General features: G+C 37.7%; 1 long non-coding RNA gene across 1 annotated transcript; it reads right to left on the bottom strand.

The window, feature by feature from the left end:
• Positions 1-2,119: 2,119 nt before the first annotated feature.
• On the bottom strand, positions 2,120-11,067 carry LOC116577453. Its single transcript, XR_004280512.1, has 3 exons — positions 10,880-11,067; positions 5,392-5,495; positions 2,120-2,197 (listed from the first exon to the last, which is right to left on the bottom strand). It is a non-coding gene; the product is annotated as an uncharacterized LOC116577453 (long non-coding RNA).
• Positions 11,068-11,571: the final 504 nt, after the last annotated feature.

The raw sequence follows: 11,571 nt of genomic DNA on the forward strand, positions 1-11,571 counted from the left end.
AAAGTTTATTCGAACAAAGTCTTTGCCCTCCAAGGGCTCTCAAGCAAGTTGTGGAGACACACATTGATCAACTTATAAAAGTGGGATCTGGACCTGCTCACTCAGCAAGAAGAAAGAGGAAAAAATATACCTATCTCTAAGGAAACAGTGTCTGTACTCAGGGCTTACTTAGCCTCATGGTAGAAATGCTGGAGACTACATAAACACATATAAAAAAAGGAAATAAAAAAAACTTAAAAGTCTACCTCCCAGAAGAACCGTATTAGATAGCTAGGGCGGCCATACCAAAGTACCACGGTCTAGGTGACTTAAACAACAGGAATCTATTTTCTTACAGTGCTATGAGCTGGAAGCACAAGATTAAGGCATTAGCAGAGTTGGTTTCCTTTGAGGCCTCTCTCCTTGACTTGAAGATGACATGACCTTCTTCCTGTGCCTTCACATGGTCTTTCTTCTTTGTGTGTCTGTCTGTGCTTCTCTTCCTCTTGTAAGGACACCTGTCATACTGGATAGGGCCCATTCTGATGACCTCAGTTAACTCGACCTCTTTAAAGAACTTATCTTCAAATACAATTACATTCTAAGGTACTAGCATTTAAAACTTCAACACATGAATTTTAGGAGGATACAGTTTAGCCCATAACAGGAACACGCATTGATATTTTGGTGTATTTCTTTCTTTAATATTACATATTAAAGTGCATATGCATATGCATTTAAAGTGAATAGAACTTGAATTAAAATACTTAAAATACCTATTTTCTTATAATACTCTATGACAGTTATTTCCACATGTCTTCAAATATTCTGTTTAACTATAATTTTTGATGTCTGCATAACATGCTTTCATTTACCTGTACTATTCTTCTATTTAAAATTTAAATTATATCTGCCTTATCACATTATAACTAATGCTGTAATAAAAAGGCTGGTGTATAAATCCTTGATCACAACTGTTATTAGGTCACACTCCTACAAGTAGAATTCACACTTTAACTTTTTTTTTTCTTTTTTTAACCTATTGGCGAATTATTTTCTGGGAAGGACATGCCATTTCACATTCTTTCTAGTTGTACATATCAGTGCTGGTTTTAAATGTTTCATTTAGAAATGCAAAATGAAAACAGAGCCATAATAAAAATATCATCTATGGGGTGTTCAGAGAAGGAATATATTAAGTCACCAAAGAGTACAGTTGATGGACTGCCAGGGAACCTCTACCCTAATGAATTCACTAAGGTTCACTAAGGTTCTCAGGGTGGCTAAATAATTTCTTAAATATAATATGGATTATATGGGGCACGTAGGTGGCTCAGTCCGTTAAGCATCTGCCTTCAGCAGAGGTCATGATCCCAGGGTCCTGGGATCAAGACCCGCATTGGTCTCCCTGCACAGTGGAGAGCCTGGTTCTCCCTCTCCCTCTGTCCTCCCCCTGCTCATTGCTGTCTCTCTCTTGCTTTATTTCAAATAAACAAAATCTTTAAAAAATAAATACAAATAATATGGGTTATACATGGTTGAGCTAGATTAAGAACCTGGGTCTCTATATTGTAAAGAGATCTTTGCTGATACACTCATCTCTTGGCCTCAAGAAGCCAATGTTGGGGGCACCTGGGTGCTCAGTGGGTTAAAGCCTCTGACTTTGGCTTGGGTCATGATCCCAGGGTCCTGGGATCAAGCCCCACTTTGGGCTCTCTGCTTAGCAGGGAGCCTGCTTCCTCCTCTCTCTCTCTCTGTCTACTTGTGATCTCTGTCTGTCAAATAAATAAATAAAATCTTAAAAAAAAAAAAAAATAGAAGAAGCCAGCGTTGATCTCCTATTCCAAATCTTGGAATTTAATATCCACACTTACTTCCTCCAATTGCCCTTGACAGGAGTTTCTCTCAGCTATCTCTCTGTAGAACCTAAATCCCACTCCAACCCAACCCAGCTCTTGTCCTCAGAGTGGTTGGTTATGGTGCCTTGGGGGAAGGGATGTTTATACAGACAGCACCCATGCCTATTTGTTGAATGCAATACATATTCAAGAGAAAAAATTCTTAATGTATCTGGGCAAGGCCAATGTTTTGCAATTTAATTTAAAAGTGAAAATGAATGTTCAGAGTAGGTTTTCCTTACCTTGCTTACATTATTTGCAACACAGAATTTGCGGAATCATTTGACTCTAAGTCAGAAAGACAACCTGACTTCCTGCACCTGCATAAAATCAAGAAACATAATATAAAAAAGTAAAATTGAATCTATTTCAGACTAAGGAAATCAAACATTATTTAATTTAAGTTTTAAAAGCATTATATATGCAAATCTCAGCCCAATCTCAGAACTCATCAGTCAAAGGTTAAAACAAGTCGTATATTTATATATAAAATTGGGGATAAAAATACATAAGCTATTCTGAGGCTAATTTAATTTCATTCATTAATTCATTCAGCAAGTTTTAATCAAATAAGAATCTATTTTTAGCACTTGTTATCAAGATAAGTAAGCCATTTTCACTGCCCTCAAGTGAGAGATAGCTATTGCTATTGTGAGGGGTCAAAGAAATTAGGGCAGAGCAAGGTGATAAGAACAGTAATAGATACAGGCAAACCCAAGTGATTTATTTGTTCTAGAGATTTTGGTTATGAACTGCCAAAAGGCCAAGATTAGAATCTGCTGTTTTTACAGATGTATCCCCCGCACATGACACAGTGTTCACCCACTGGGTTAAGATAAAATGACTTAGGTGATCAGTGAAATACTTGCACAACAAATGAGAGATATGTTTAATAAATAACAATCACTTATGATTAGCCATAGTAGCTGTCTCAGAACATTACCTTTACCCCGTGACTATTGAAAGATTTCTTGAAACCTTAGCAAAGTCAACATTCAACTTCCAGTTTCCATGTTATTAACTTGGTAATTTCTTCTAAGAATGAAAATTGAAAGTGTATCTGCTTGTTGAGCATGTACCGAGTGTTATGCCCAAGTTTTCATGTCTGAGAGACCACCAAGGAGCCAACACCAATACAATCACACGAGGGTTTATTTGACAAACTTAAGCTTGGGCCCAAGTATACCCGACACAGCGGAGTAGGGACTTGGACCCTGAACCGGATTATAGTCGAAGTTTTTAAAGGCAGAGTGGGGGTGGACTCAGCAGTAGTTAATTGGGCCACGACTGCTGGCTCAGCAGTAGGTGAGGACAAAGGGGATGTTCAGAAGGGCTATCAGGGTAAAAAAGACTGTCAGGATATTGGAGTCCTGGTTATTATCAAATCAAGGCCGTTTCTCCCTCTGATGAGGCACTATCATGATGACAATTGGGAGTTTCCTGGTAGAATGTCACATTTCTCCTATCAAGTGTTCTTGTTAGTGAGATTTAGGTTTAACTTTGTTTCCATTTTCTTCCACCTCAACCTCAGCCTCCTTCAGTTTTATGGAGGGGAGGGTGATGTTAGGGCTAGACTTGAGGTGGGTACAGCCTTGTTTTTCTTGCCCTCCACACCGAGGGATCAGAAAAGTAGCTTAGAGTGCTTCCAAACCTTCTCAAATAAAACTAACAGATTCACATTCTCAGCCTACTAATTTCATCCCAGTTCTTCTGACTTTCAAGAACCCCCTTTGCATTGACCCCATATCCAACCATGGTAATGATGATGGTGGTAGGTGGTCACACCTACCAGGCAGTATAATGGACACATGCAACCTATGAAGAAGAAACTATCATCCTTCCCATTTTACACACAGGAAACTGAGTATCAGAGATGTTCAGATACTTGCTCCAAAACTAGTGGATGGACTGGGATTCAGGCGAAGCAATCTGATGTCAGAGACATAATGCTTCTCTCATTCTAGGGTAGATACTGACACACCCATGGCTGAATCTCAATTTTCTAGCCACTGACTCTTTCTGTTTGACCTGCTTGGGGCTTTTATTTGTTTGTTTTCTTTCCTTTCATTTTGTTTTGTTTTATAATTTGCTTTAAAGTTATGAGCTTTCAAGTTCACTAGAATTTGACACCAATTCAACAGTTTTATGCCCACTCGCTTCAAGAATTTGTGTTATCTTTCTGACCTTTCTCTGAAATGCAATTGAATTTTTGGAGGCATTCCTATGCCTCATTTAATGAATTTTTTTTTACCATGTTCATCCAGTAAGGAACGGTAGGGCTGGTGGGGGAAGGAGTAAGGAGGAAAAGTAGCTGGCATTTGTGTAGTCATTGCATTGATTCCTTTGTATAAAAATATGTATTTAATCCTTATAACAACCTGAGACAGGTTTCATTACCCCCACTTTACATGTGAGGATATTAGTCCTAAAGAGTTTAAATAACAAGTCCAAGGTCATAGAATTATTGAGATAAAAGAGAACAGATTCAAATTGGGTCTACTGGATTCCACATTGGAGGCCCGTTCCTACCTCCTTTTCACTAGTGATGAACTCACTCTACTATTGAAACTCGCTGGTTTTATTTTCACTCTTTTCTGTTCATTAGAAATAATATTCCACATATCTTGTTGTATTAGTCAGGTTAAGTTAGATTGTGTGATGGTAATGAATTAACCCCCAAATCTTGGTTTAACTCCATGAATCTTTTCCATATTACTTAGGCAAAGCAGTTATATGGGTGTAGAGGTAGAGAACTCCTTCATGTGCTCCCTCAGGGATACTAGCTGATGGAAATTTCCACCACTGGATGTGCCACTGGTCACTACAGTAGACGAAGAGTACTGGAAACTCTTAGGCTTGGTATTATATTCTTTAATACATAATTAGTCATATGACAGCTTATTTTTCGGGTAGTCAAAAATCTCTCTACTTTCTTCTTCCCACACCTAGAACATGCTTCTCTCCTCCCAATATAAAGAACCCAAACATCGGGGTTTCTAGCAATGCATAATAGCCTTGGCATCAAATTGAGTGGTCATTCTTCATTGTCTAGGTTCCTTTAGTTACATAGACAGGAAATCCACAGATGCTGTGCCCTGCAGCACACATCTGATACATGGTGCCAGATAACCAAGGTAAGGGATTAAAGTTGGAGTCATGCAATGCAGCAGTCAGGTCTGTGCTGCAACACTGCTGGGCCAATGTTGTCAAGAACAGCACCCCCAAGGATAGGGAGGAATTTTTAATTTGGCTCTGATTGTGCTTTCTGGTTGGAGTACTCTGATTCATTGTTTTCCGTGATCCCTGTGCACCGGTCTGGGAGGTTCTCTGTGGTCCCTTATCCTCTGTACCACATACAAAAATGACTGTTGAGGTACTGCAGTCCTTATCCATTAGAAGGTTGTGGCCCAACCAGGCTAGCCCAAGCCTGTCACTCAGAGATGTAGTAGACTTCATATTTGTTTGTTTCCTGTCATTTGCAGGTACAAGGAATACCGCCATCCCCGATACATACAGGCCTTTTTAGAAACTTGGTCCTCACATTTGTTACATTTCTTTATCTTCTTGACACCAAAACTGCTGTCTCCTGACAGTTAAAGGTGGGTACGCTGAGTTTGCCTGAAACAGAAGGTAGAAGGGACTTGCTTAATATGAGCTTTGCCCTGAAATAATTAATCAATTGATAAACTTTTCTGAATATCATATCCTTAATCTGATATTTCTCCTGTGGTACATTAATCCATTGAAGGATTGTGACAGCTGTTTTGAAGGTCACGGCCTTCAACTAATCTTTCTTAAAGGTTGGAATTGTCATTCAAAATTGTCTTTCTCAATATTGGCAGGTCATGCATTTCTGGAATTTTTCTATTTGCTTCTCTTTCTCTTTGCAACCAGCCAGCACTTTTGTGGGTTTCTCTCTTTCTTTCTGGAATCCCAAGGCAAATGCAGAAAATAACCACAAATACACACTACAATCATTTTGTTTTCCACCGCCATTCCCCCAGAGCTATCGTGCATCCGCTGTACCATCTCCCTTGCAAGTTACCGCAGAGCACAGTTTTATCAAATGTCTGGCCATTGCAGAGCAAGGATGGCTATTAACTCCAGCCCCTTTGCTTACTGGGCCTTGCCCTTTATCATTTTTAGTTTTTCAGGGACCACATCCCACCACTGGTACTAATTTTATCATTAATTAGGACAGGCTAGATACACTACATTACAAATTAACCTCTAAGCGCCAGGGCCTTTGCACAAGTGCTTGCTGCCTTTCCACGCCGCATAGCCAACACAGTTAGGTGGGGGCGTGCCCTATGTGGTCTCTCAGGAATCCAAATGGAGTGAAGTCTGTAATCCAACCTGTCACTGCTACGGGAGAAGAGAGAAGCCTGGAGAATTCACATGGCTCTTCTGTGCTTTAGCCTGGAAGCAATACACACGTTCGCTCAGAACGGGTTACATATGGATCTGCTTAACTGCACAAGTGCTGGAAAGCTGAGAAATCTGAAACATTTGCCGAGCACTCCTGTTTCTGTCATGTGTGCCTTCTAAAAATCTAGCATCAGGTCTATGATTCGAAGTCCTAGCTCCAGTATTATTTCAGTGTCCCCGAGGAAAACAACATCCATAAAGACTCTCCCCGCCCACCCACCCCATTCCCTCCCTGCAAATGGAACATCTTCTCAAGCAACCTGAAAGTTTGCTTAAAATTCTATATGGGAATGGGGTTGACTCTGGTCGCAGTGAAACATGCCTCAGTAAAAATGAATGGTTTTGCCTCCACTGTAACTGTAGTGTAGGTCCATTTGACTAAAACTTGCGTACATCCTAAGACATTTTGAAGAATTTCTTCCTTTTTAAAGCTGCTATATTTACTGACATTTCTACCCCCTGGGACTCTGGTTCTCTTGTTTATTAGAGCTGCTAAAATGAAAGTTTGCCACCTGATTAATTTTAATAGTTTAGCCAGAAACCTGTGGATAATGTATATTGGCTGCCAAGCTTGAGATAAATTCTGTTGGCTCCGTTGCAAAGATTTTGGCAGAAATAAAGTCTGCCCTTTGCAAGAAAGACGCACAGAGGAGCTGGAGGGATGGAATTTCAAAAGCAAGTATGAAGCAAAAGACTCTTTTGTCTTTCTTTGTGACTTCCCTCTGCTACCAGGATCTGTAAACCCATTCAGCAATTCCTTTTTAGACCTCGTATGTTTTATTTTAGCGTTATAGTTAAGGAAGAGATGTAAGCCTTTTGTGTATGGCTGGACCCAATTCAAAGCAGAAAGACTTCAGAGGTGGCTTGGTGAAGCCAGCTGTAGGTTGTTGTGATTTTTAAAGAGATTTGGACAACTAAACAGCATCTTAAAGCACTAGGAGTTTACAATGGGAGATTTGTATTGGAAGAAATCACAGTTGTGTGATTTATTCACCTCTTAGTTTTGATTTTTGTTGTTGTTGTTTTTATTTTTGTTTTCCAATGCTGATTCTTCCTCAAGACCTGCTACATAATTTGCAGGACTCAGTGCAAAATAACAAGGCTGATCCCCTTATTCAAAAATCAAGGGGAAAATGTCATTAGAAGTACCCCTGGGGATAAAAATATATGTTTATAAAAAATAAAAATTAAAATAATTAAAAAAAAAAAGAAAAAAAAAGAAGTATTAAAATATAAAGGTTTTTCCTCCCCTTTGTGGCCCCCCCCCTTTATTTGCTATTCAATTCTAAGTAAAGGAAAGTTACAATTTTAAATGATCAGCATGGATCTTTCCATCTTTGTATCATGAAATGCCACTTCTAAATGCAAATATCAGAGCATTTAACTTGTATGCAGAATCACTGAAATTATACAATTCTGATTTGTGGCTTATCCCCAGAGACTGCCTGGAACTGGCAGAAATGAAAATTATAAGCCAGACTCAGGAAGGCTGTCATGAGGGACAGGGGATGCTCTCAGGCATGGAGCAATCCAAGGAAGCACCCCTTAGGCGTGAGGATATTTGTAGGGTGAGCCAGGATCTCTCAGGCACCCAGGCTCTGACAGATAATATAGGCCATGTGCACACTTGCTCTGCCTAACAGCAGCCTGAACCACTTACCATGGGCCAGGAAAGCATCTTGAAAAGTTGAGTCAGATATCTCCCCTCCTACAGGCCCATCTTCTCAGTCCCATGTATGGGCAACCCCCAAGGGTGTTGTAACCTGCATATCTGGATGCCCTTGGCACCTGGGCTGAGGACAGGTAAGAAGCTCTCCACTTACTCACCACTGAGCTCTCAGGGCATGGGCAGTAACTACTAAGCCTAGAAGCCATGGAGTATCTGTGCCTAACTCCCATCTATGCCAGGACCAGAATGTAGCAAGGAAACCAGCATGGGGAAGGAGAGGCTAGGCAAGGCAGAGGACAAAGGTAAGGGGAGCTGAGAATTTGTCCTGAAGAGGCATTTAGAGCCAGGACCATGTGAGCTAAGAGGGCCAAGCTTAAGCTCCATTACTTTATTGGGCTCTGTTTATTGACGCAAATTCAAAGGTAAAATTATTAAGAATTTCAAGACAGCAACAACAGAACACTAAAATCTAAGCATAGGTCCTTCTGAGGCCAGGCTCTGTGCAACTGCAGTAGGCTCCCACAGAGCCAACCCTGTCCTTTTTTAGAAAGTGGTCTACCTGCTCTCATTCAACAGGTGTGAGAGTGGTGACCAGTAACTGAAGTTGTGATATGGTGTATGTCAGACTTTGAAGATGAAGAGATGTCATTAAACAAACTGTCTTTAAGAAAAAATATACGTAATATATATGTATTTACATATATATGTATATGTATATGTATTTACATATAATATAATATTTTATATTATATATAAAATGTTATATATAAATATATAACATATAAATATTATAAATATAATATATAAATATAAATATTTATATATAAATATATGAATATAATATATAAATATTCACATATATTATATATAATTTATATAATATATAAATTTATAAAATTTATATATAAATTTATATAATATATAATATTTATATAATATATAAATTTATAAAAATTATATATAAATTTATATAATATATAATATTTATATAATATATACATTTATAAATAAATTTTATAAATGTATATATTTTTATATATATAAATATATATATCATATATAATATATATAAATTTTATATATATAAGATGTATATAAAGATATATATAAAATATATATTTTATAATATAAATATAAATATAATATAATACAAATATAAATATTTATAAATGTTTTATATATTAAATATAAATATAAAATATATATTTATATAAATATATAAAATATATAAATATATATAATTCATATAAATTTTATATAAATTTATATAATATATTTTATATAAATTTATATATTATATATAAATATATAAATATGTAAATATATAAAATGTTATATATAAATATATAATATATAAATGTTATATATAAATATATAAATAATATATAAATATATAATATCTAAATATATATTTAGATATTATAAATTAAATATTATAAATAAAAATTATATATATTTATATATATAAATATATAATATATAAAATAAAATATATAATATATAATATATATTTTTTATATATTATAAATTAAAAATTATATATATATAACATTTTATATATATAATGGAATATTACTCAGACATCAAAAAGAATGAAATCTTGCCATTTGCAACGATGTGGCTAGCATCAGAGGTTATTATGCTAAGTGAGGTAAGTCAGTCAGAGAAAGACAAATACATGATTTCGTATGTGGAATTTAAGAAAGAAAACATAAACATAATAAGACAAAATTAGAGAGGGAGACAAACTCTAAGAGATTCTGAACTTTAGGAAACAAACTCAGGGTTGCTGGAGGGGAGAGGAGTGGGGGGATGGGGTAACTGGATGATGGGCATTAAGGAAGGCACGTGATGTGATGAGCACTGGCTGTTATACACAACTGAGGATTCACCAGACTCTACCTCTGAAACTAATAGTACACTACATGTTGCTTGACTAGAAAGAAAAGGGAATAAAAGAAGGAAAGGAGGGAGGGGCAGGCAGGCAGGAAGACGGGAGGAAATCTACTTTAGGAGAGTAACACACAATATATCTCTTCAGGTAAAGGAGAGAATACAACTTTTCCTGCTCATTTGGAATTACATTTGTTCAGTTCTGTGCTGTATTTAGGATAAGTAAGTTTATTCAGCAATAAAATTTAGCTCTGAAATTTCAGTGGCGTAACATCAAAAGGTTGATCTCTTACTCATGGTGTGTACATATCAGGAGCGAGCAGGGAGTTTTGATTCATACTGTATTCAAGGATCCAGGCTGGCAGAGGCCCTACCATTCCATGTCTGTGCCCTCTGGAAGCAGGGCCTCTGAAGTCAGTGTTGCCAGAGAAGAGAGCAGTGAAAGTTTGGGCACCACGATTAGGATGATTTAGCCTAGAGGTGGGAAGGCCACTTCTGTTTACAGGGAATTAGCTAGAATTAGTGTCAATACAGTAGCTCTGTATGACTAAAGGAGGCCTGAGCAATGTGGAGAGCCCCGTGTTTGGTGAACAAAAGTTGCCTCTGCCATGATTTTCATAGCATTAAACGTTATGTCATTTCAGGGGTGATGGCCTATTGTGTTCATGGCTGGGAGTTAGACCGAGCTCTCTCTTGGTCAATCTCTTTTCCCTGACAGTTGTGATTATGAGATCTTCTAACTATACTGAGCCAGAGTTTCTTCAGTGTAACATAGAGATAATAAAGGCCAGGTCACAATATTATTATAGATGTCTGTGAAAGCCCTAAAATCATCACAAGCTATTCAAATAATGAAATACTATTGTAAATCAGACTGAAAGAAAACCAAAGAGATACATTCATCTTGTCCTAAACATCAAAATTCTCAAAAACATATTTAATGCATTATTTCTTGGACGCACTGAGGGGGAAGTAAATTAGACACTGTTATTAGTCATCAATTATCACATACCAAATTACTCCAGAAGTTAGTAGCTTAAGCCGACAAAATTTATCATCCCACAGTTTCTGTGGGTCAGGAATCCAGTCCCAGCTTAGTTGTGCCTTCCGGTTCAGCGAATCTCACAAAGCTAAAACAAGGATGTCAGTTAGCACTGTCGTCATCTCAAGGCTCAACTAGGGAAAGATTTGTTTCCAAGCTCACTCATGTGGTACTTGGCAGAATTCTCCTCTTCCTTGGCAACCAAACAGAGGGTCTCACTTCTTAGAGCAATTCCTATCATGGCATCTTGCTCCACCAGAACTGGTGAAGGAGAAGTTCCAGATAGATGGACAGACAGATAAACAAACAGACAGATACAATAAGAAAAGAGAAGGATCGGGGCACCTGGGTGGCTCACTGGGTTAAAGCCTCTGCCTGCAGCTCAGGTCATGATCCCAGGGTCCTGGGATCGAGCCCCGCATCGGGCTCTCTGCTCAGCAGGGAGCCTACTTCCTCCTCTCTCTGCCTGCCTCTCTGCCTGTCAAATAAATAAATAAAATCTTAAAAAAGAAAAAAAAAAAAGAGAGAGAGAGAAAAGATCAAGAATGAAGTTAGTCTTTTATAACCGTCTCTGTGTGACACCCCATCACTGGCGCCATTCTTTAGCGCAAGTCTATTCTATTCCATTCTTTAGAAGCCAGTTGCTACGTCCAGCCCCTAAT

The sequence above is a fragment of the Mustela erminea genome, chromosome 18 (assembly GCF_009829155.1).
Source record: "Mustela erminea isolate mMusErm1 chromosome 18, mMusErm1.Pri, whole genome shotgun sequence".
In the NCBI taxonomy this organism is placed as follows: Eukaryota; Metazoa; Chordata; class Mammalia; order Carnivora; family Mustelidae; genus Mustela; species Mustela erminea.